At 50.2% G+C, this 22,103-nt stretch overlaps 1 protein-coding gene across 5 annotated transcripts in view; it reads left to right on the forward strand.

The window, feature by feature from the left end:
- Window positions 1-22,103, forward strand: part of grh (grainy head) — a 182,089-nt gene that overhangs the window by 13,499 nt on the left and 146,487 nt on the right. The gene's annotated exons all lie outside the window — the stretch shown is intronic.

Genomic DNA, 22,103 nt, shown 5'->3' on the forward strand with positions numbered 1-22,103 from the left:
CTGCAATGTTTCCTGTTTAAGATGTTGTTACGTGTGGTACACACTGTATAAGGTGATGCATTCAGGCTGCATCCTGCGTCGACCTCGGTCGACGTCCTTGCGACTACTTATATGCATTTATCGTGGTTGTATATAGTGCCACATATTAGGCGTTCAATAGTCCGTTGTTACTTTGTACTTGTTATGCAGTACGCTTGGCCACATATGCGGTGTAGGACCTGTGAGGCTGAGAAACTGCTCCTAATGAATACGCGCATTTGTTTGAGACTTCAAGGCATGAAAACACGAGCACAGCGCGATGCCACAGAGCCGGTATGTAATGATTTCCCTCTGTGTTCCATAGCCGACGTAGGACAAATACTATAAAGGCTAACTATACCCTTGAATGCAAAGTACCATTTTAATGTGAATTTCTTGAAAGAATGAAACCACGTGCTAATGCTTAAGCAGGAAAAGAAAGGAAATTCTTCAGCAATGCTGGTCAGGAGAAGTGCTCAGGAATTTTTTTTTATTTTTTTGTTATTCAAGGACCGTTTCCCACGCGTGCGCTCCCGTGTGCACAATCTTTGGGACATTTTAAAAAGAGAAAAAGTGATGGAGAACTTCCTTTTCCATCTGGCCAACATTTTAATAAAAGAAAATGAAGGGGGTTGAAATAAAAGCTTTCTATAACCACCCCTATCTCAACCCGGTGTAAGCGTATGTTATAGACATAGTATGTGAAGGCAAAGCACAGCACCGGCAGTCAAATACGTGAATAAGAAATGTGCGTGCGTGCGTGTGTGCGTGTGTGTGTGCGCGCGCGTGTGTGTGTGTGGGTTGGTGGGTGGCGGGGGGTAGCTATTTTTTTTCCGGTGGTACGTGTGGCATAAAATGCGATGCGAGCATTATTTAGGTTACTATTGCGATGTTGATATCGAATAGAAATTTCGCACCGCTTTGCAATCCTAAGCACCGCCCCCCCCCCCCCCCCCCCCCCCCCCCCTCCCATTCGCTCCTATAGTCGTTCTAAAAACCACGGAAAATAATGTACCGCTCAGTCTGCGATAAACCACAACGTTTCTAATAAAAGACGACACCAGCGCGTATTATACGCAAGACGCCATACCCTCCTCCCCCACTTTCCGGTATTGTCGCCTCGACGGAACGCCTCCTCTCCCCCTCCCCGCCGACGCTTTCTTTGCCCTTTGTCGAAAGGGGGGAGGGGGGGGGGAGACGTCGCCGCCGCCGCAAGAAATCACGTCGCAAATCCTCCTCGAAACACTGTGTCGGAGGGCGGCGAATGTTGTGTGTGTATACATCTGTACACCTGTATATATACCTCTCTCGAGTGCGCGGCGGAGTCAGAAGATGAACGATCCTATTGTGTGGCTGCAAACGCGCGGTCTGCGCTGCGTGCATGCAGGATATACACGAGAAGAGGCTTTACACACACGCGTCCATAGAAACGTCTCGTGTTGGATCTATTCGGCCCCTCACAATGGGGAGGCGGCGAGAGAATTGTATGTGGTATATGCGCACACGATCAGAGTGAGGGCGTGCATATCTGCACCTGCAATCGCCAATATGCAAACACGGCCGGGGTTATACAGCCAGTGTTGAGGTTAAAGAAGCCAGGGCTCTGGGTATCACGAGCCCGTGCGTGATGTGCTTGGATCGAGGGTGAATTTTTTTGTGTTTGTTTTAAATTGACAGAAGGTTAGCGAATACGACACCGCTCGCAGTTCTCGCGAAATCTCGCCGCGAAACAACCTCGTTTACAGTAAACGAGCAGAACTTAAGGCCGACATTCTAACGCGAAATGAAATAGAGGTTCCGATATAGAGCGCGATATAGGTTATAGCGCGATGGAAGTGGCAACGGAATCAGTTTGCGAGAGCCTGGGATGGAGACATTTCGAGATCCTCCTTGTCCGATGGAAAGTTCTATATTCAATACACAATGCATACAGCAACGGAAACACAGACCACCAAGTCCTCAAGCTTGGGTTGTAAAATTAAACGTCTAAATTGTCAAGTTTATAGCTGGTAAAAGATAATTCCTTGGCAGAGGGAAAATCGAAAGACAAAAATCTACATTTCATTCACCATTACGTGACGTCCTTATACTTTACGTGTAGCAAGCAAGATTACATCTGGTAAGGGAAACTTGTGCGAAGATTCGATGCAAGCGATTAATGTTCTGTGCGTTCGTACTGCTAGAAGTCATTAAAGAATGTATCCTGTAATCGAAAAACAGACAAAGCGTGCATTTCGTTCGTCATTAAAAATGCATAAGGTGACGTTACACGTGCAAAGACTGGGCAGGATTTCGCACTAAATAAAAGCATCAACGGTCGACCTGCAACCGGGGAATTTCTTGTAGAGTCATATTAACCGGCTAAGTTCTATATATACAACATTACAGGGCAAAATATATAGGTATGCAGGCCGTCTAGCAGGCGGAAAAGTCTTCACTTTTTGTACCTCTTTACAATGGCACACATGGGGCATTAAAAGAAGTCGGCAGGAGTTGGCCCGCATACGTCAATGAACCACCTAAACAAAGGGCCGCTTATGATGCGGGCCACATACACAAACCACTTGTAAGCCGCTGGGATTCGCTCAGTTTTTGTGCAACGGTCAGGGTTATGATTAAGAGTGCGCCTTACGTTCGCTGGCTCTACCACAAACTGCAGAATGAACTCCTTTCATAAATGTTAGACACGTTCAGCAATGTATTCACGCTTTAGTAATAGTCAGGCATAACATCATTAGGACAGCGTGCAACGGGGCGAAGCCAACCTAACGAATTAGGAATCTGGTCTAACGTTCTTAAATACGACAGGTGCAGTTCTCAAAGGCACTTGTTGGAATATAGTTGGTTCGTAATACCTTAAAACGCTCATCAAGTTATAAATGAGGTGACGGAAGTCGGGATAAAAGATCAAAGCATGGACAAAAGTTGGAGAAATAGGGTAGGAAAATGCAGTTAGAATTTTTTTTTATCCAATTTTGACATCAGTAAGCAACAATTCTCCACCAGAGGATCACAACTTAACTAAGAACATATACGTACAAACTTTTTAAATTCGTGATTTTTCTTTTTTTTTTCGTTCTTGAATTATCCCGTTTGCTCGCGTTCTATACGCGCCAACATTGACGTTCCAACCTGCTCGTGTTCACAAAATGAGACACCATCTTTTTACCAGTCCACACAAACTACTGAAAAATAATCTCCCAGACCTTTCACCCGAAAGGTTGAAGGTAAAGAGGGGGAAGGAAGGGGGGGGGGGGGGGGGGGGGGGGGACGGAGGGAGAATAGCTACAACACCACGTCCGACCTCCAACGAGCAAATTCAACCTCTGGCCCCGTAGTAACAACGGTCGGTCGCTTCGCCGCGTAACACGCAAGCATTGCGGGCAGGCCTCTTTAAGGAGCCCACATCCGCCGATTTTTTTCGCTGGAACGCCGTCTTTGCCACATCGCTCTCGCACGGAGAGCTCCCATATATAGAAGAGGCCAGAGACTCTCTACACGCATAGAGAGGCACAAAAACAAAGAGGAGGTGCACCGAGCACCCTCCGAACATTGAGGAAAGGGGAAAGATAGGCAGAAAAATGAAAAAAGAAACGCCAAGATGAGAAAATAGCGACAAATAAAACGATCTGAGGAAGCCGAGGCAAGCTGGCGCGGGCAAAGGCGGAAGGTGCAGCGACGTTTCGCAGAGCGGGCGCGGCCGCCGCTGGGGCCGACTAGGGCCGACTGCTGCCAGCAGAGGGCGGGGCCAACCCCCTGCGGCCAAGGACGCCCCCTTGCCGCCGCGTATGCTGCCGCCCGCCGAGCTGCGCGGCGACGGTGACAATGACCTCGCGCGGTGGCTTCATCGGTTGCCGCTCTTTGCGCCGCCGTGTCTCTGCTGCTGCTGGGGCCTTTCTCTCTCTCTCTCTCTCTCCCTTCCTCCCTCCTCCTCCTCCCGCAAGCTCCCTTACCTCTTTGCGACAAAACAATGCCACAAGCTGGAGACGGCGACCGGGCTATCCCGTGTCAACGGCATCGTCGTTCACTCGGTCGCGTGGTGTCTTTGTGTGCGCGGGACGTTGACGCGTTCGGGTTGCGTCAACGTCACTCGCGTGTTTCACACCGAAGTCAGAAACGCTTGCTGTGTGTTACGCGAGGGCATAGCCGTCTTGTTTCAGCCGATTTTTTTCAAAGTGCAGTGGCCGCGAATGGGAAGACGCCCGCCAATTAACGATTCTGGTTCGGGTACGCGTTTTACTGCGTTTGCAACGTGCTGTGAGCACGGATGCATTTATTCTACCGTCGAACAACAGTTACAAACAAAGGGCTTCAAATACAGACGGCAGCGTCTCCGCTCGCGGCCGAAGGCTCTCTCCCCGCCTCGGCACTCCGGCTCCGGCACGCACGGAGCCAGTCAGGGTTGCCAGGCCACTTATGAGTTTGGCTGTTCCAGGCGGCGAGTGGCTTGCACCTCACATCCCACCCCGCCTGCAAGTCCAAGTCCTCTTGGACAGGAACATTAGTCCACTAAGGCAAAATCGTATTCAAGCAGTCGCTTGGGTGGTGCACGGTGACGCTGAGGTCGCTGACTCGCTGAACCAGTTGGCTGATCCGGCTCATTGGTCATAGGTGGCATTTGCTCGGCATTGTCTTCATCAGGACTCGGGATAGGTTGCACGGCTTCGCATGTGGGCTCCACTAGCACTGGGTCAAAGTACGGAGGGTGGTACAGTTTCATTTGACTTATGTGCACTGTACGCGCATCTGGTGAGGGTGTGGCGGAGTTCGTTATGCGCCGAACGTCGTAGGTGACGGGCGTCTTTTTCCGTGTCACCTGGTAGAGTCCCTTGAACTTTGGCGCGAGCTTTTCAGTTCTGCCAAGTACTGGCTCTTGTCTTCGAACCCAGACAAAGTCTCCGACGTCAAATGAGGCGCTGCGGTGGGTGCGGTCGTATATTCTCTTGCGGTTCCTTTGAGCTTCCTGGGAGTTACTCGCAGCCTCGCTGCGAAGGTCTGGCAAGTTCATAAGCCTGTCACGAATGTCGGCGGCTTGCGTTGTGCGGACTTTCTGATATGGGAGTTTCGGCAAAAATCCAAACAGAAGCTCGAATGGCGAAAATCCTGTACTTCTGTGGCGGGTTACATTGACAGCGAAAGCTGCTTCATCGAGTTTGGAGACCCACAGTGCCTGATCATTGTTGCACAGTTTTCGGAGGACGGTCACAAGTGTGGCATTGGCACGTTCCACCAGTCCGTTGCTAGCTGCCCTGTAAGCTACTGCGAAGTGTATGTTCACACCACGCATATGCATGAAGTTCTTGAACAGGTGTGATTCAAATGACTTGGCATGGTCACACAAACAATGGTCAGGAGCACCGAACCTGTAAAACACTGAGTGGAGATGTTTCAAGGCATCTTTTGTAGAGGTTGTAGGCACAGCAGTTTCATTGTGGAAGTGTCCCAGTATAGGTGCTGTTGTAAGTGCGGCACGAAGGGCTTCAAAGGCTTGTTGACACTCAACTGTCCACTCGAAGTCAGCCTTTCGGATGACAGCTTGCAGAGGTGCGGCAACTTTCGAGAAGTTCGGGATGAAGCGGCTCTTTTTGTCTTTCTGCGTCACGACAATGGCAGGAAATCCCCAAGGTCTAGGTGAAGAACGGATGATGTCATTTTGAAGAAGAGATGCTGTTTGGGCTTCGAGGAACTTCCAATCACTGGCTGTGTAGCGGTACGGTTGCCGTCCATAAGGCTTTGCATCCGGCAGTAAGTTGATCTCGTGCTCGATGCCTTCATACAGGCCAATGTCATCAGGGCTGGTAGCAAGGAGACGTGAGTGGCGGTGCACTATTTTCTTCACTGCTTGCTGCTCTTCGGGCTTGAGTTGGGTCCCGATGATGATATCAGGGAAACTGTTGGGCGTGGATGAACATGGCTCAGAAGGAAATACGCTGCATGAGGCTGGCTTGGCTGGGCTCTTGTAGTCTGCTGGCTTAGTTTGAGACTGGGCTGCCTTATTGAGCTTGCTCCACACTGGCTTGTGTTCGTCTGGTTCAAAATCCACTTGTAGGGGTTCGCTGGTGGTATGCGGTGGGTCAAAGCGAGACAAAGTTGATGTTTTAAGTATCACTGCATTGGACATACGCGGTAACAGTTCCTCTTTGCACAGCACGACAGTGTTTGTAGAGGGCTGGCAGATAACAGGAAGGTGTGGTGGTCTGAAATGAAGTTCCGCTTGAGCAGCATAAAACCAGTCCTCTCCCAGGATAAGGGGAAGGGCATTTCTCTGAAGGACTGCGGCTTCTACAATTGCAGAGAGGGGGCCTACGCTGCTTCGCAAGAAGACAGATCCCTGAGGCACGACGGAGGCTCCTCCTACGACGAGAAGGGGTGGCTTTGTCCACGGCTCTATGCTGAGGTTTTCAGCTAGGCTGGCAGCGAGGATAGTGACGTTCGAACCACTGTCTGGGAAGGCATTGATCTCTCCAAGGCCCTTGACGTGAGCAGTGATAACCGCACACCTGAGCATGGATCCAAGCAAAGGGTCCTCAGTACGGCCAACACAAGCTGTTGGCGTTTTAGGGATTGTTTGCGTCTTGTCTCGGGAGGGCTGTCCTTTCTCAGTGCAGTTGCTAGCCAGATGGCCCTTTTTCTTGCAGCTATAACATACTGCTTCGCTTAGGTCTTGCCCTCGTCTGTAGGCAGGTGCACCATACTTGGAAGAGATTGCCTCGTACCGATGTTCTTGGTTAGCAGGTGGCAGGTTGGATATTCTTGAGGGCGGCAGCCTTCCACGGTTTGGTTGCTGGTAGGTGCTATTTATAGGTCGGGAAGGCTGGCGGATGTCTGCAGTTCTCTCGGTCGTAGCTGTAGCACTGGAGGTGATAGGATGCGGCTGTCGACTTGAAATTGGCGCGGATGGCTTTGTCAGTCTAGTCATGCGGGAGTGGTCCATGGCACGATCAACTTCTGAAGCGATGCTGACGAAATCCTGGACAGTCTTCGGGCGTTGAACGACGATCGCTGTAGCCACTTGCTCATCACGGATGCCCTGAATTAAATATTCGATGCGCTCTTTGTCAGTCAATGAAAGCGGGCACCTTCCAATTATCTTGAGCTTGGCGAGAGTATAGGTAACCAGGCTCTCACCGGGGCTTTGCTCACGCGCACCGACAAGTTCCTGCCACTGTATAAGCGACAGTCGCTCGCCGAACTGCGCTATAAGCGCTTCCTTCCACTCTGACCAAGTTTTTAGCTGGTGGCCAGTGATTTCCTTCCAGTCAGCGGCTGGGCCACGAAGTTTTGAGAGGGCGATGGCTAGCAGGGTAGCGGGTTCCCAAGAGGCAAGCTGTTGGGTGCGCTCGAGATCGTCTATCCATCGGGTTACGGATAACCATCCGTCGCCACTGAACGTCGGAAGCGTTGATGACAAGTCCGGCAAAGTTGTTACGTGCACTGCTCCCGTAGAGGCTTGTGACAGTGACAAAGCTAGTTGATTTTGAAGGTAGGCGGTCAAAATCTGCATATTCTGTACGGGGTCGGCGCTGAACACTGGCATAGGTTGGAAAAACTGGTCACCTTGAGTTGGAGCGGTCTGCGTCTCGGTGACTGATACAGTTGTTTCCGGTGGCAGGACTCGTTTTGCGGCAGTGTCAGCAAGGATGCGAGAAATAAGTTCGTCCTTGGAACCAGTATTGTCCAAATTGCGTTGCGATAGTTCATCTCGCAAGAAGTCCACTGTAAAACCAGCGAGGTCCGAGGCGGTGGCTCCCTCCCAGTTTATGAGCGGCATGGCGGCGGCGGCGGTGAGACGGGCGTTGGGCTTCGGCTGCTGGTGCTCGACACACGTTGACTCTGGCTTTCGGTGAAGTGGCTTGCGGCTTCGAATGGGCGGGCTACACCGAGGTTCGGGACGTCGACTGCGCCATATGTGAGCACGGATGCATTTATTCTACCGTCGAACAACAGTTACAAACAAAGGGCTTCAAATACAGACGGCAGCGTCTCCGCTCGCGGCCGAAGGCTCTCTCCCCGCTGTTGCGACCCGGGTAGCATGGCCGGGGACCGGTGATTGGACGAGGAGTATGGGAGACTGGGTTTAGAGGAAGGTAACGAAAACTTTATACACTTAGTTACATTATTTACAAAGCAGGACTGAGAATGGCTCTCAGTGGAAGGGGAACGTCTTCGTCAACCGTAGTCGACTGGAGCTAGCAGGCTTCTCTCGGCCATACTCACGGCCGAGTTAAATATCGTCCGGTTTCCCCAGATCCCTGGCTGGGGAATAATGGTCGACGAGCACTGTCCAATCCGATGGACCGAAGGGGACGTTCTTGTTACCGCCCACGGCTGGGCAGGTGCGAGCTTTTCCACTCTCTCTCGCAGTTCGTTCGATGAGAGGGGGAGTTGCCGCCTCATCCAGCCCTGCGGGAAAGGAATCTCCCGAAGTCCTCCAGCAGGTGAACAAACTTGCTTCCCCGCCGATTTCCCAGAACGCGAGTCGGGGCCACAGAATTCTTCAATTATCCGCCAGCGTGACCGGCGCCGGCCCGTAGCCTCCTCTGTGGTCGCCCGGACAATACCTCCGATCAAGGAATTTCGCTGGGGTTATTGCTGACAATGGCCCCTGGCATTCTTGCTACACTAATCCGCTGAGGCTCGGAGGGGCATTCCAAGCATCCCACCTCCCATGGTCGTCGCGGGGTTGTCGGCCTCGTTGATTATTCATGGTTGCTACTGGTCTGGCCCACGTGGCTAGAAGTACGGTCACAACAGCTCGTCCGCCGCCAGGTAGAGGCCTCGAAAGGGGTTACAGCTCCTCGCTGTCCTCTGAAGAGGCCGCATCAGCCAGGCAGGTCCTCTGTTTCCTGGGTGATCCGAGGGTCGGTGTCTGCAGGCCAAGGGTCTCAGGTAGAGCATTAGTGGTCAAATCTGCACCATGCCCCCACCCCGGCAAGGCAAGAGCACCACCCTTCTCCCGAGTCGTGCCAGGCAAAACAAAGAACAAGGCCTCAAGCTGTGCTGCTCAATTTACTCCCCTTTTTGGCTCCCCCACTCAGGCGGTCTGGTTGGGTGAGCTGCGGGCGATGAACGTGACCTATGCGGGCGATTTAATGCCACCGCATTTTTTTTCAATTTGGAAACAGGTTTTGTTCTGGAGAAATTACAGCTGCCGTTGCGATTCACAGACCAACGGCCCTCGATAGATTAGACGAGGAGACAGTAGAGCTCCACTACTATTCACGTATTCTCAAGCGCTAATCTATGCCTAACAAACAAAATCCACACACTGCAACTATCCATTCCAAAACCTCCAATGGTGTCACACCAAAAAAAAGAAACTCTTTTACGCAGAGAATCAACAAGCGTCTTTAAGCTACATCATTACGGCTAGAAAACACGAAGTACAAAATCCTACACAGGCATAAAAGCTCAACACTTCGTTTCCGTTTCTCTGCCGTACATGAATAAAAAAAAACAGCAAATACAAGACGCATGTATTCCTGAAATACCTTACTTCAGCCGCGCTCGGCGTGGTCGGGCTGCCGTTCTACCAGCTACCCTTTCCAAAAAGCTGCGGGGCTGATTAGTTCCGTCTTTTTGCGACTGGCATGCAAAGCCCGGGCAGCGCTGAAAAAGCTTTACACGAGAGAGGCGCTTCCCCCTCTCCCGGTACCCTGCATGCCTCGTCTCTGTCTGACCCGCGCGCGCTCTTCGACGCCCTTTTGTCCGGTAGCCGGGCGTTTTTTTCTTCAGCCAGCATCGGGTGTCACATGTCTCCTGACAACCCCTGCTGCGGTCCCACAATGGAGCAGGTGGTTTACGTCCCGACTGCGCACGCTTATGAACTCTTGAGCGCCGCGGTTGCAATTTTGCAAAGTTACAAGGTTGGCCGGTCCTCAAATTCGCGGGCTTTATGACCCGTACCTTTTTCATTTCAGCGCAACCGTTCACCTTAGTTTTCCTTGCGCGCCGACGCTTTCTCGAGGCTACCCTAGCGCATCTGTATCGTGCGTTTCCGGTTATCGCGGCGCCGTCGCGTGTTAAGCTGCCGGCACTCGCAGCAGCATCAATTTCCAAAGGCCCGTCATGTTCAGGATCTTTCTCTCCGTTCAGCGAAGCCAATCGCGCTTTCCTCGCAGTGCTAGGCGACGGTCTCTCCGAAAAATCCACCGCTCCTGCGATTTCCTTCGACCACCACTCGTTTTCGGGTGTTCGGTCGCGAGCGGCCGTGGTTCCCTCATCCTTGAAATTACCTTTGTTTTGATGCAGCGCTGATGCGCATTCCTCGCTTGCAATCGATCTTTCACTTGTCGCTTTTCCCGCATGACTGCCTTCTGGTATGGCGGTGCCGTCACGTGTTAAGGTGCCGGCCCTCGCCGCAGCGCCAAAAGCCAACACAGTAATTCCCGGAGGCTCGTCGCGTGCGGAATTTTCCTCGCGTAGGGAAACCACCTGAGCCCTACTGTCAGTGCTAGGTAACGACCTCTCTGAAAATTCGCACGCCTCAGTGATTTTGTCTGAGCTCGGTGCTTCACTGTCTGGCGTTCTTTCACGGGCCGCTGCGACTCTGTCGTTTTCTATCTTTAAAGTACCTTTTTCGAGTGCCTCACAAGCTGTATTCAGATCAGATTTTTCGCAGTCTATCTGACCCTGAGCCTCGTCCTTCCCTTTCGAATCGGCATGGCTCTGAGGGTTCGATATTGCCCTGTGGCACATTTCTTTGTTTCCAGCGAGTTCAACCAAATCATCGCTTGTGCCCTTGTTATGATTGGTAGTGCAACAATCCTTTTGTACTGCCTTTAAATCGACAGGTCCTGCCGCCGTTTCTGCTGAACCGGCACTTCTCTCTACGCTTATACCTGCCCTGTCGTTGCTGTCTTGCGCAACTGTTGTGTCCCTAGCTGCATCTTCACTTTGACGTTTACACTCCACCATCATACGTATGCCGAAGAAACGGAAGAGGGCACCTTTTGCTATGTCATAGTTGTCGGCATCCTCATCGGACAGTCGCGCTAATACGGCGCTGACCTCACAAGGAAGGATAGCCAGCAACATCCTTGACCATTCGCCCTGATCTAGCTCCTCTTCCGTACAGACTCGCTCAAAATTCTCGAGGAAAGTTCTGAAGCTCTCGCCTCTTCGAGAAGTCCTCAAACGATCTCGAGCCCTTCGCCATTTCAGAAGCTTTCGCGTTTCTCGCTCCGCTTTTGCTGCTTCTGCCTGAACTGCCGCTAGCTTCACCTCCAGTCGCTTCATTTCTCGCGCCACCTCTTCTTTCCTCCTTTGTTCCGCTAATTCCAATTCTTCTTTTCTTTTCTGGTCCTCCTTTTTTCTTTTCTGTTCCTCCAATTCCTCTTTTCGCTTTCGTTCCTCCAATTGCAGTTCCTCCCAGTGCTCCACTATCTCCTCATCCTCAAAACCGAGGGCCTCTATCGCACTGACAACCTGCAACTTCTTCATAGTTATCCCACAATGAATCCCTAATTCCCCGCATAAGGAGATCAGGTCCATCTTACGCAGCTTTCGCCAGTCCATGACTGCCCTTATGTGCTCGGTAACAATGAAATCGCAAGTCTCTCAAGGATGGTGTTGGTGCAGCGCAAGGTTTAAATCCAAACAGGCTACTGCAACCAATTTACACTACCAGGAAGAGCAGCACAAATGCTAAGCCTGGCAACACTCAAGGAGAGAAGGCAATACACTCACCAAAACCGGAGCACGGACACCACGCAGACGATCCCACCGCTGCCACCAGTTGTTGCGACCCGGGTAGCATGGCCGGGGACCGGTGATTGGACGAAGAGTATGGGAGACTGGGTTTAGAGGAAGGTAACGAAAACTTTATACACTTAGTTACATTATTTACAAAGCAGGACTAAGAATGGCTCTCAGTGGAAGGGGAACGTCTTCGTCAACCGTAGTCGACTGTAGCTAGCAGGCTTCTCTCGGCCACACTCACGGCCGAGTTAAATATCGTCCGGTTTCCCCAGATCCCTGGCTGGGGAATAATGGTCGACGAGCACTGTCCAATCCGATGGACCGAAGGGGACGTTCTTGTTACCGCCCACGGCTGGGCAGGTGCGAGCTTTTCCACTCTCTCTCGCAGTTCGTTCGATGAGAGGGGGAGTTGCCGCCTCATCCAGCCCTGCGGGAAAGGAATCTCCCGAAGTCCTCCAGCAGGTGAATGAACTTGCTTCCCCGCCGATTTCCCAGAACGCGAGTCGGGGCCACAGAATTCTTCAATTATCCGCCAGCGTGACCGGCGCCGGCCCGTAGCCTCCTCTGTGGTCGCCCGGACAATACCTCCGATCAAGGAATTTCGCTGGGGTTATTGCTGACAATGGCCCCTGGCATTCTTGCTACACTAATCCGCTGAGGCTCGGAGGGGCATTCCAAGCATCCCACCTCCCATGGTCGTCGCGGGGTTGTCGGCCTCGTTGATTATTCATGGTTGCTACTGGTCTGGCCCACGTGGCTAGAAGTACGGTCACAACACCGCCTCGGCACTCCGGCTCCGGCACGCACGGAGCCAGTCAGGGTTGCCAGGCCACTTATGAGTTTGGCTGTTCCAGGCGGCGAGTGGCTTGCACCTCACAGTGCAGACTTGCTAAAATGTCCGATGACGCAACACCTCGGTCTGCTTGCACGCCACAAAGCTGATCATTTCCGCGTGTTTTTTTTAAATGACCTTGAAAAAACACGACGAGCTAGCACTTGCACTCCACTGTTGCAGGAAGGTTCCGCCAGATGGCGTTCGCATCGTGTCAGCTCGGACCGCGCCGCAACGAACGTGAACGGGAGGACTTCTGCCACGCAACCACTGATTCCTTGTGATCTGCGTTGATCGGTGATAAACTCGACTCAAATAACTCTTCTTAGTGTAGAATCTACATAAGCCCATTTATGTTAATTATCATCAGCGCGTGCTTTTTTCACTTTTTCCCCGGAGCATTGTCCGTCTCTTCATTAAAGCGGTACTGAGGTGTTGTCCTGCCGTCGGTTTATGAGGCATCGCAAATGCTGCGCACATGCTAGCCTCTTCGTTTGAGAAGCTTTTCTTCGACTAAGTATACGTACGGAAGAGCAATGTAACGAAATGTAACCATACAGAGACAAGTTTGGCGCCCATATGACTGAACAGTTCAGTTTAATCAGACCCTCATATTTTCACTCACTCTACTTTCCCAGCCGCACATGCTCCACTTGGCCACTCTAGTGGTCCAGTCACACTCGCTGCTTTATACTACACTGGCCCAGTCACCTTTCTTTTTAGAGCAAAGTCACACTCACTGAACTGGCCTAGTCACACTCGCTGCTTTATACTACATTGGCCCAGTCGCCCTTATTTGTACAGCAAAGTCACACTCACTGAACTGCACTCAGTGCTTTATACTACACTGGCCCAGTCACCCTTCTTTTTAGAGCAAAGTCACACTCACTGAACTGGCCTAGTCACACTCGCTGCTTTATACTACATTGGCCCAGTCGCCCTTCTTTGTACAGCAAAGTCACACTCACTGAACTGCGCTCAGTGCTTTATACTACACTGGCCCAGTCACCCTTCTTTTTAGAGCAAAGTCACACTCACTGAACTGGCCTAGTCACACTCGCTGCTTTATACTACATTGGCCCAGTCACCCTTCTTTGTACAGCAAAGTCACACTCACTGAACTGCACTCAGTGCTTTATACTACACTGGCCCAGTCACCCTTCATTTTAAAGCAAAGTCACACTCACTGAACTGGCCCAGTCACAATCACTCCGCTTCACCAGTCGACTCTCTCCATCTGACTACTCACTCTGGCGGCCTATTGTCACCCTCGCTCCACTTGACCACTCACTTCACTAGCCCAGCCATACACTCCACTGGCAGAGCCACACTCACTGGTCCAATCACACTCAGTCCACTTGTCCACTCGCTCCGCTGGCCCATTTACACACGCTCTACTTCATCGCTCACTACTGGCTTACTCTGATCTCCTGGCTCACTCACTCTCACCATGCATTGCCTACTTATTTGGTCACTGATTCCACTGGCCTACCCATTCGGTCCACTATAGCCCACACACGCTCTCACTCAGACTTCCATGATCGCCAGCAATCATCCACACGTTGTGAGAAAGCATTTAGTTCATAAGCAACTGCAAAGTATGTCCTTCGCACGTTACTGCTAAGTTATTTTACGCTTCCCAACGACCACACTGCCACCTACAATCACCTTATGTACGCACCATTCGTGACGTAAGCATACAGGACACAGTGAGTGTATCTGGTTGATATATTGCATTTCCCGGCTACGATCTAGCGATTTCGTTTTATATAGGATATGCGAATATAAAACGCACCGAATGCTCACCAAGTATGATACACAGCCCCACTTCTATATTACCATATAACAGGCAAACAGCTGCAAGCATTATCACTCACAATTATAATGGAAGGGCTAACGTACACGTTGTGTATAAATTCATCCCGAATACAGTGTTACCGACCAGTGCCGGACTCCAGCAAAACATCTGGGTTCAATAATGTTTCTCTCTCTCTCTATCTCGTACCCGATGCGTCATAGAGCCACAGCGAGCCTTTCAGTATGCAGTCCCGTTATAGCGCAAAGCCACACTGTTATACACACGACCACTGCCCCGTGCGGGCTCTTTGATTATCGGCGCCCTTGGAAGCCCCACTGTACAGCGTACATCCGCAAGGCTTTGCGATCCTTGCACATAGCTACACTACATCCGTCCCTGAATAAAAGCTTGTGTGGACGAGCGATTACCACCGGGAGACGTATACACACCGCTCGCTAAACGTCCGGTCCATGTATCTTTTTTTGAACGTATGCAAACCACAAGCACATCATGCACCACTAGCTGAGCATAAATAGCCCGCTAGCGCGGATTCCTTGCACCATGGCGCCCCGAACTGTAAGTACCGTCCTTGAATGCTTTGCAGCACGGTCATCCACAAGGATCTTACGCACGGCGGACAGGGCCATCGGTGCAAGAGCATTGGAATACATACTATATACCGCATTAGCTGCAATTTAGGCAGCGTGCGATTATTAAGTGCATTGTTTAACTATTTGCGGGGGCGGAATAGTGGGAAACGGTGGTTCCGAATAGGAGCCCATAGAGTGAAATAAAAGGAATGCTCTATACTCCAGACGGATGAAACAAGGTTTGCAATAGAGAAATATAAAGGGGAAAAACAAAGTGCAGAAAACGAGTGCTTACACTGAGTTCTTGTCACTGTATGCGACACTGTGTGGCGCTGCGGGAACTTTTTCACTGTCTGCACCCACGAAATATTGGCTGAATTTGCAGTTGTGGCATATATAGGTGATAATTTCCTCACAAATCACGTAAATTTAAATTCGTTTTATACGTATTTCTGGTTAGTCGAAACGGACGCTAACGTGACGTGCACCAAACAGCCGCCATTTGTTTGTTTGTTTGTTTGTTTGTTTGTTTGTTAAAGTACCCCTCAAGCCTTTCTCTATGAGGGTATTCATACGGCGGTGGCACAAAGTGAACTTGGAAATACAGGAAGAAGCGACTAATATGAAAAACGAAGCAACAAACAGAACTAGAAAACACAACAGATGGATAAGATACAAGTATGAAAGTGTGGTGTAAATACAAAATGCAAAATGAACCTGTTGAAGAAAGCAACATAAAAAGAGTGCGAGAAAGAAGAGGCAAGCACAGACGATAGACAGTAGAGAAGTAGCAGAAAAACAACACATCGCTTTCACTTTTCGAGCTCATTGAAAATTTCGAATTGTCGGCAATCGACTGTACTAACTCGGAACTGGGTATGTATCTGCAGCGACTGTGTAGTCGTACATGCTCGTGGCTGAACTTCCACCATGTAGATTTGGAAAAGTTTGTCCGATATATGAAACCCAACCATATATATACAAATACCCCTGCACCGCTATGTAACCAGCAGATATGAAACCGAATATATACAGAATATTTCCATGCGTGTCGTTCATATTTCATTGTACCGAATATTTCCACATGTCCCAAATTCAAATTCGAATTTCAAATTTTAGACTGACGACGGATATTGTGCGGACAGACTCTTTAGCGTTCGAGGCCAACGGATCTGTTTCATAAACGTTAAGACGGCTTCACCACAATGTTCCGTTAGCCACTAATAGCGGGACAGCAAACTTTAAAAACAAAACAGTGTTTTATAAAGCAGACCATGGTTTATGGTTTATGTGGTTTAATGTCCCAAAGCGACTCAGGCTATGAGGGACACCTTAGTGCAGGGCTCCGGATATTTCGACCACCTAGGGTTCTTTAACGTGCACTGACATCGCACAGTACACGGGCCTCTAAAAGTTCGCCTCCATCGAAATTCGACCGCTGCGGCCAGGATCGAACCCGCGTCTTTCGGGTCAGCAGCCGAACGCTGTAACCACTGAGCCACCGCGGCAGCCATAAAGCGGAACATGTCAGTAAGTTTCCCGCGACAACATCACGTCTGTCTTTGAAACAGTAGCATGCATGTCCAGGGCTTCAACCTCGTTTAACGACCAGTAAGGTCATGATGAGGGCAAGGTGCAGTGTGTCAGCGGCCGAACGCCGTAACCACTGAGCCACCGCGGCAACCATAAAGCGGAACATGTCAGCAAGTTTCCCGCGACCTCTACCTTTGAAGCAGTAGCATGCGTGTCCAGGGCTTCACACTCATTTAACGGCCAGTAAGGTCATGATGAGGGCAGGGTGCAGTGTGTCAGCAGCCGAACGCTATAACCACTGAGCCACCGCGGCCGCCATAAAGCGGTACATATCAGCCAGTTTCCCGCGACGTCTACCTTTGAAGCAGTAGCATGCGTGTCCAGGGCTTCAAACTCATGTAACGATCAGTAAGGTCATGATGAGGGCAGGGTGCAGTGTGAGGAAGCCAACTTCAGTAACCATGCAAAACAAAAAAAAAATGAGAGGTGTAAGTAGTGACTACACACGGGTAAATACGGTACATATGAATGCCCGCCGCCCATTAAACCTCCTAAAGCGGGGGCAGCCAACGCCACCACACATGCTCCGACTGACCTCTGCGAAAGGCGAGAGACACCGCGCCAGCGACCACTGCCCGTCCATACGGCGCCTTCGATTAGCCGCACATCGTCCCTGAAGACGAGCCGCCTCGCGGTCACTGGCGCCACGATCGCATCCCCAGCGAAGGGGTAGAGGAAGCCAGATAGACCATCACAGCGCCGCGCACGCTGTACGGGCAAGGAAACCCACGCCATAAGCCACACGCATTTAAGCAAGGGGGGGGGGGGGGGGGGGGGGGGGCGGTCATTGAGGAGGAGGAAAAAAGCCAGCGTCCAAAACGCCCAACACAAACAGTGGCCGTCGATCGTGGCCGGGTTTAGCCGAAGCATATCTCTCTCAGCGTCTGCGGATTATATATGCGCGCGTGTATGTAGTATATATGCGTTCCAAAGACCTCTTCTCGCGCCGTGAATCCGCATATTCGCATTGCCTGGCGTGAGAGAGGGATCCAGAGCGCGTTGCACCAGATAGCGAGACGTCAAGTACAGTACAAAAAAAAAAGGAAAAAGAAATGTGATCAAATACGTACGTATAAAGAAAAAACTAGAGGGGGAGCCATGCGCTCTGGAAGAAGTGCTTGCCAAGAGGCGATGCTGCGAAGATGGAGGGGGGGGGGGGGGGGGGGGGGGGGTGCGTCTGTGTCTGCAGTCCGCTCGCCATCAGGGTCACCATCGATTTCGACGAAGGCTTTGAACATCCGCGTGGACGCCTGGGCACACAGTCCGACGCTGCGGGGGTATATGTACATGGTCTATTGCCGCGCTGCATATACCACGAGTACTAGTTTAAAAAAAAATAACGAAGCGTGTCCAAGAGAGAAGAAGCAATGATCAAAAGTTAAGGATAGACGAAGGAGGAGAAGGTGCTCGCATTTACACGCTCTCATGGGCATCGCCGCGCGGGCAGTCTTCGTCGTCGGTCGCCGCCGATGAAACAAGAACAAGATAATAAGTATTGGTGGAGTTGCAAAGGCCGCGGCAGTGGTGTCATCATCTTCTTCTTTTGCTCCCCCTTTCCTTTTCTCAGTTTCTTTCTTTTTTGCTTTCTGTTCTTGGAAGAAGATCCAGACTGCAATGCCGCGACCGAACGGTTCGAAAGAGAGCACGCGGAAGGCATGCAAGGGGCGGCTTGCACAAGCCCTGCTTGCAGTGTGCCTGCCTACATCCCCCCCCCCCCCCCCCCCCTTGCAGTCTAGAAAGCAACAGAGAGGGGGGGTCGGTCGAACGTAGCGGCGGCCGGAAGCATCCAAGGCTGTCGCTCCGCGTCGATCCGCTTAGCGGGATAATTAACGAGTCCCGGCCGACGCGGACGTCGGGGAAGGCGAGCGAAGAGAGCGTTTTGCTCGGACCTTTCCGCGGCGTCGGCGCCTTTTTTTTTTATTATTCTTTTCGTTTAAACTTTTCTTGTCGTTGTTTCCCCTCTTCTGTTTATCTTCTGCTTCTTTCCTCCCTCGGGTCGGGGCCGCAGTGGAGAAGGTCCAAGGACCCCCCCTGGCCATCCCACGGTCTTGCTCTCGAACGAGCGGGCGGTATGAATAAACGCGACCGTCTTTCCAGACGGTCGTGTCGGCGGTGTACACCGTGAATACCCAATGCGCGCTATTGGAACGCGTGTATATATGTACGGGGGAGCCAGGCCCGTCGTTTATAAGCGTTGAACTCGGCGCGGCCAATGAGCCGTGTGTGCGCGAGCTTCGCTAAAGGTTAAGCCGTTTGGCGACGACGCTGGAGAACGCTGCGTGGAGATCGATTTTGTTTTGGAGTATCCGCGTTGCGCGGCCCGCTAGGCGCTGCTCTACTTTCCTTTTCTTCGTTTTCTTTACAATTCCAACTGCACGAAGGATTGTGGGAAATGGTGTACCCCCAGTGCAATTAAAAAGTCAGTTGAATGGACTTCGTTAAAACGAAACCATTTAGGATTCTATTTCGTTATAACGCATCACTTCTAGAGCAAGGCGTACTTGCAATTAAAAAGTCAGTTGAACGGACTTCGCTAAAAAACATTTAGGATTCTATTTCGCTATAACGCATCACTTCCAGAGCAGACTCATGAACTTTCCTTTTCCGTTTTTGGCGCTTTGAGCTCCGTACAAGGACATGGAGGTGAGCTGTCGAAATATGTTTAGGCCAATGTTAGGCAAATATGTACAATTCTGTCGGTACATTTTATTCATGTGCATTCTATTGTGAGCGACAGTTATAGCCAAACAACTCCCAACAATAACATTCCGTTAGGCGTAACTAGTACAATTTATCTTGTAAAGAAGCACCAAGAAACGTGCTGCAAGGTTGCGCTTGACACGTTCGTCGACACCGTTGATCTGTGGCTAGGAAATGGCAAACTATGTCACCGTATAGATGGGATCTAACAAACCACTTTCAGCTCCATAAGACGCCCATGGAGACAAATAACTAATAAGCGCGTTGTCAGAGCTCTGAGCACATGCAGTTACTGTGCACTGTAAAAAATTTCACACCTTTAAAGGGAACAAACTGACTAACACACCCCCGCACCCGAAAAAATAGGAGTTTCTGTTACTCGTGCACCCGTCCTGCACCCGTCCTGCAACCTAGCATTCTAGGGGCGGGTGCATATGGCCAAAAAACCCCCCAGTGCAAGCAAGGGTGTTCCTTTAAAAAATGTAAAGCTGGCTTCACCTCAGTTATACATGCCGGACTAATTGGGGAAGGTAAATGTAAAAAACAAAATATAGCTGTAGCTCGTGTGTTTTATGGGACAAAATATGTTGGCGTGGTTCCTGTGACAACAACACGTGCACGTGTGAAGCAGTAACATGCGTTCTCGGAATTTTATCCACGTTTCACTGATGCATCGACGCGATTGTTACGGCAACATTCCACATGGCGATCCCAACTTAACTAATTATGAAGGCAGTACAAACGCTCTGACGGGGGCGATAGTATGCGCTTTTGAGGATTGCACTTTGAGGCATGGTTTACATCTTTCGCAGCCGAGAACATACATGCAGTGGCGAGAAAAATATTGGTTCACTCGCAGCTGAAAAAAAAAGTTATTGATTTTATTACAAATGCCAATAAAAATTGCTGGAATAATATCTATGCCACGAATGTGGGTGCTCATTGCTTGTTTTGATAATAACGTGCTCCTGTACTGAATCCATATCAAGGTGAAGCTGTTACGACTGCATCGCAGTGAATAGAAAAATCATTACGTTAATGTCTTGCGATAATACAGGGTGTTCCACGTAACTTGAATCAAGTATTTAAAAAAAGTGGTTAACTGCAGCCCGCTAAAACCAACGATACATTGTTCGCCATCATGTGGCACTCCTCGGAATATTTTTTATTGCGCTTAATTAGTTAATTAACTAAGATTAATTATGCAAATTTTCAAATATTCATTTTAGTGCCAAGACCGTTACGCTAGGTTGTAGAGCAGGTTTATAAAAAACCAATCCAGTTTATTGTAGCATGGTATCTCATACGGGGTCATTTTTTCCGGCATCTAAAGAAAGCCCGCGAAATATGAAAAAATACCATGTGACTACGCTCGTGCGCTACCAAATTGCAGCGCTCTCAACGGCGTTTCGAGCAAACGCAGCGTGCCCGCTGACCGTGGCGAAGTGAACGGCCGCCGCGCCGCTGCAGAAAGTGCTGACGCGCGGGCTTTTTTTAGATGCCGGAAAAAAGGACTCCGTATGAGATACAATGCTACAATGAACTGGATTGGTTGTTTATAAATCTGCTCTACAACCTAACGTAACGGTCTTGGCACTAAAGTGAATATTTGAAAATTTGCATAATTCATCTTAGTTAATTAACAAATTAAGCACAATAAAAAAATATTCTGAGGAGTGCCACATAATGGCGAACAGTGCATCGTTGGTTTGAGCTGGCTGCGGTGTACCGCTTTTTTAAAATCCTTGGTTCAAGTTACGTGAAACATCCTGTATATGTTTCAAACGGAGTACTGTCTACGCGAAATCATTCTACTTTACACACGAAACTACGCACAAACAACAAGACCCAAATTAGCAATTTCTTGAAGCAACCTCTGTGTCAACTGGAAGAAAGGTAACTATGGAGACCTGAAGTTAATTAGGTTTCCAGAAGAGCTTGAGAAGCTCAAAGATCAAAGGGAGGAGAACAAAAACTGAACGAGTAGCAGTAGGTACCTGTGCAAACCCATTACAAAAAAATGCTGTGGTATACGGCGTTTAATGTCTGAAAGCTAAACCTGAGCTATCGGAGACACCGTAGTGGAGGACTACATACTATTTTCGGCAATCGTGGGTCCTTTAACGAGCACTGACATTCGCACAACACACGGACAATTTAGGCATTTAGTGCTTCCGGTTTCCGTTCTGGACAAACTAGCGAACATCGTCTACGCACAGCAGCGCACAGGACATAGAACATGAGCTAGAACTTTTAGAACCTTAAGCGAACATTTCCATCCTCCCGCTGATCTTGTAACAGGCGCGCCGCGAGTGGAAGCACGCTGTGCGGGCCCATGAGAGCGCCAAGGGAGCCGAAGGTCTACTTGACCGCAGAAACACCTGTCGCGATCAGACCTTGCAGTACGCATTCGGACTTCTGTGTTCCTCTCAATCACCGCTGCGTTTTGTTGATTAATTTAATTTTATGAAGAGCAATGCCACAGGCCTAGGGGCATTATGCCTATCCATCATAGCCTAGCGCCCTCCCGCCCATCTTCTACCTCTCTGAGCTACCTCACCACGAATGCCCTGGCACCATCCCTGTGCGGCGCTTCGAAGGTGTCGCTTGACGGTAAGGCCGCCGTCCTAAAATGTGCTACGACCTGCCTGCCATACATTTCATGCTTCCTCCACTTTCGACGACAATATAGGCTACACTTTTTTTAATATATATTTTGCCACTACCGAATTGCAGCCGCTGGAGTGAACGTAAAAGAAAAAAAACGGCAAGGGGGCCGATTCATGGTAACTTTTGAATCCGAAGAAATATATCTAATTTAATCACTTCGCATTTTCCGTAGCTGGTAACTGTTGGCAATCGTTGCGTATGC

This window comes from Amblyomma mixtum, chromosome 7 (genome assembly GCF_055824585.1).
Source record: "Amblyomma mixtum isolate Tamu chromosome 7, ASM5582458v1, whole genome shotgun sequence".
NCBI lineage: Eukaryota > Metazoa > Arthropoda > Arachnida > Ixodida > Ixodidae > Amblyomma > Amblyomma mixtum.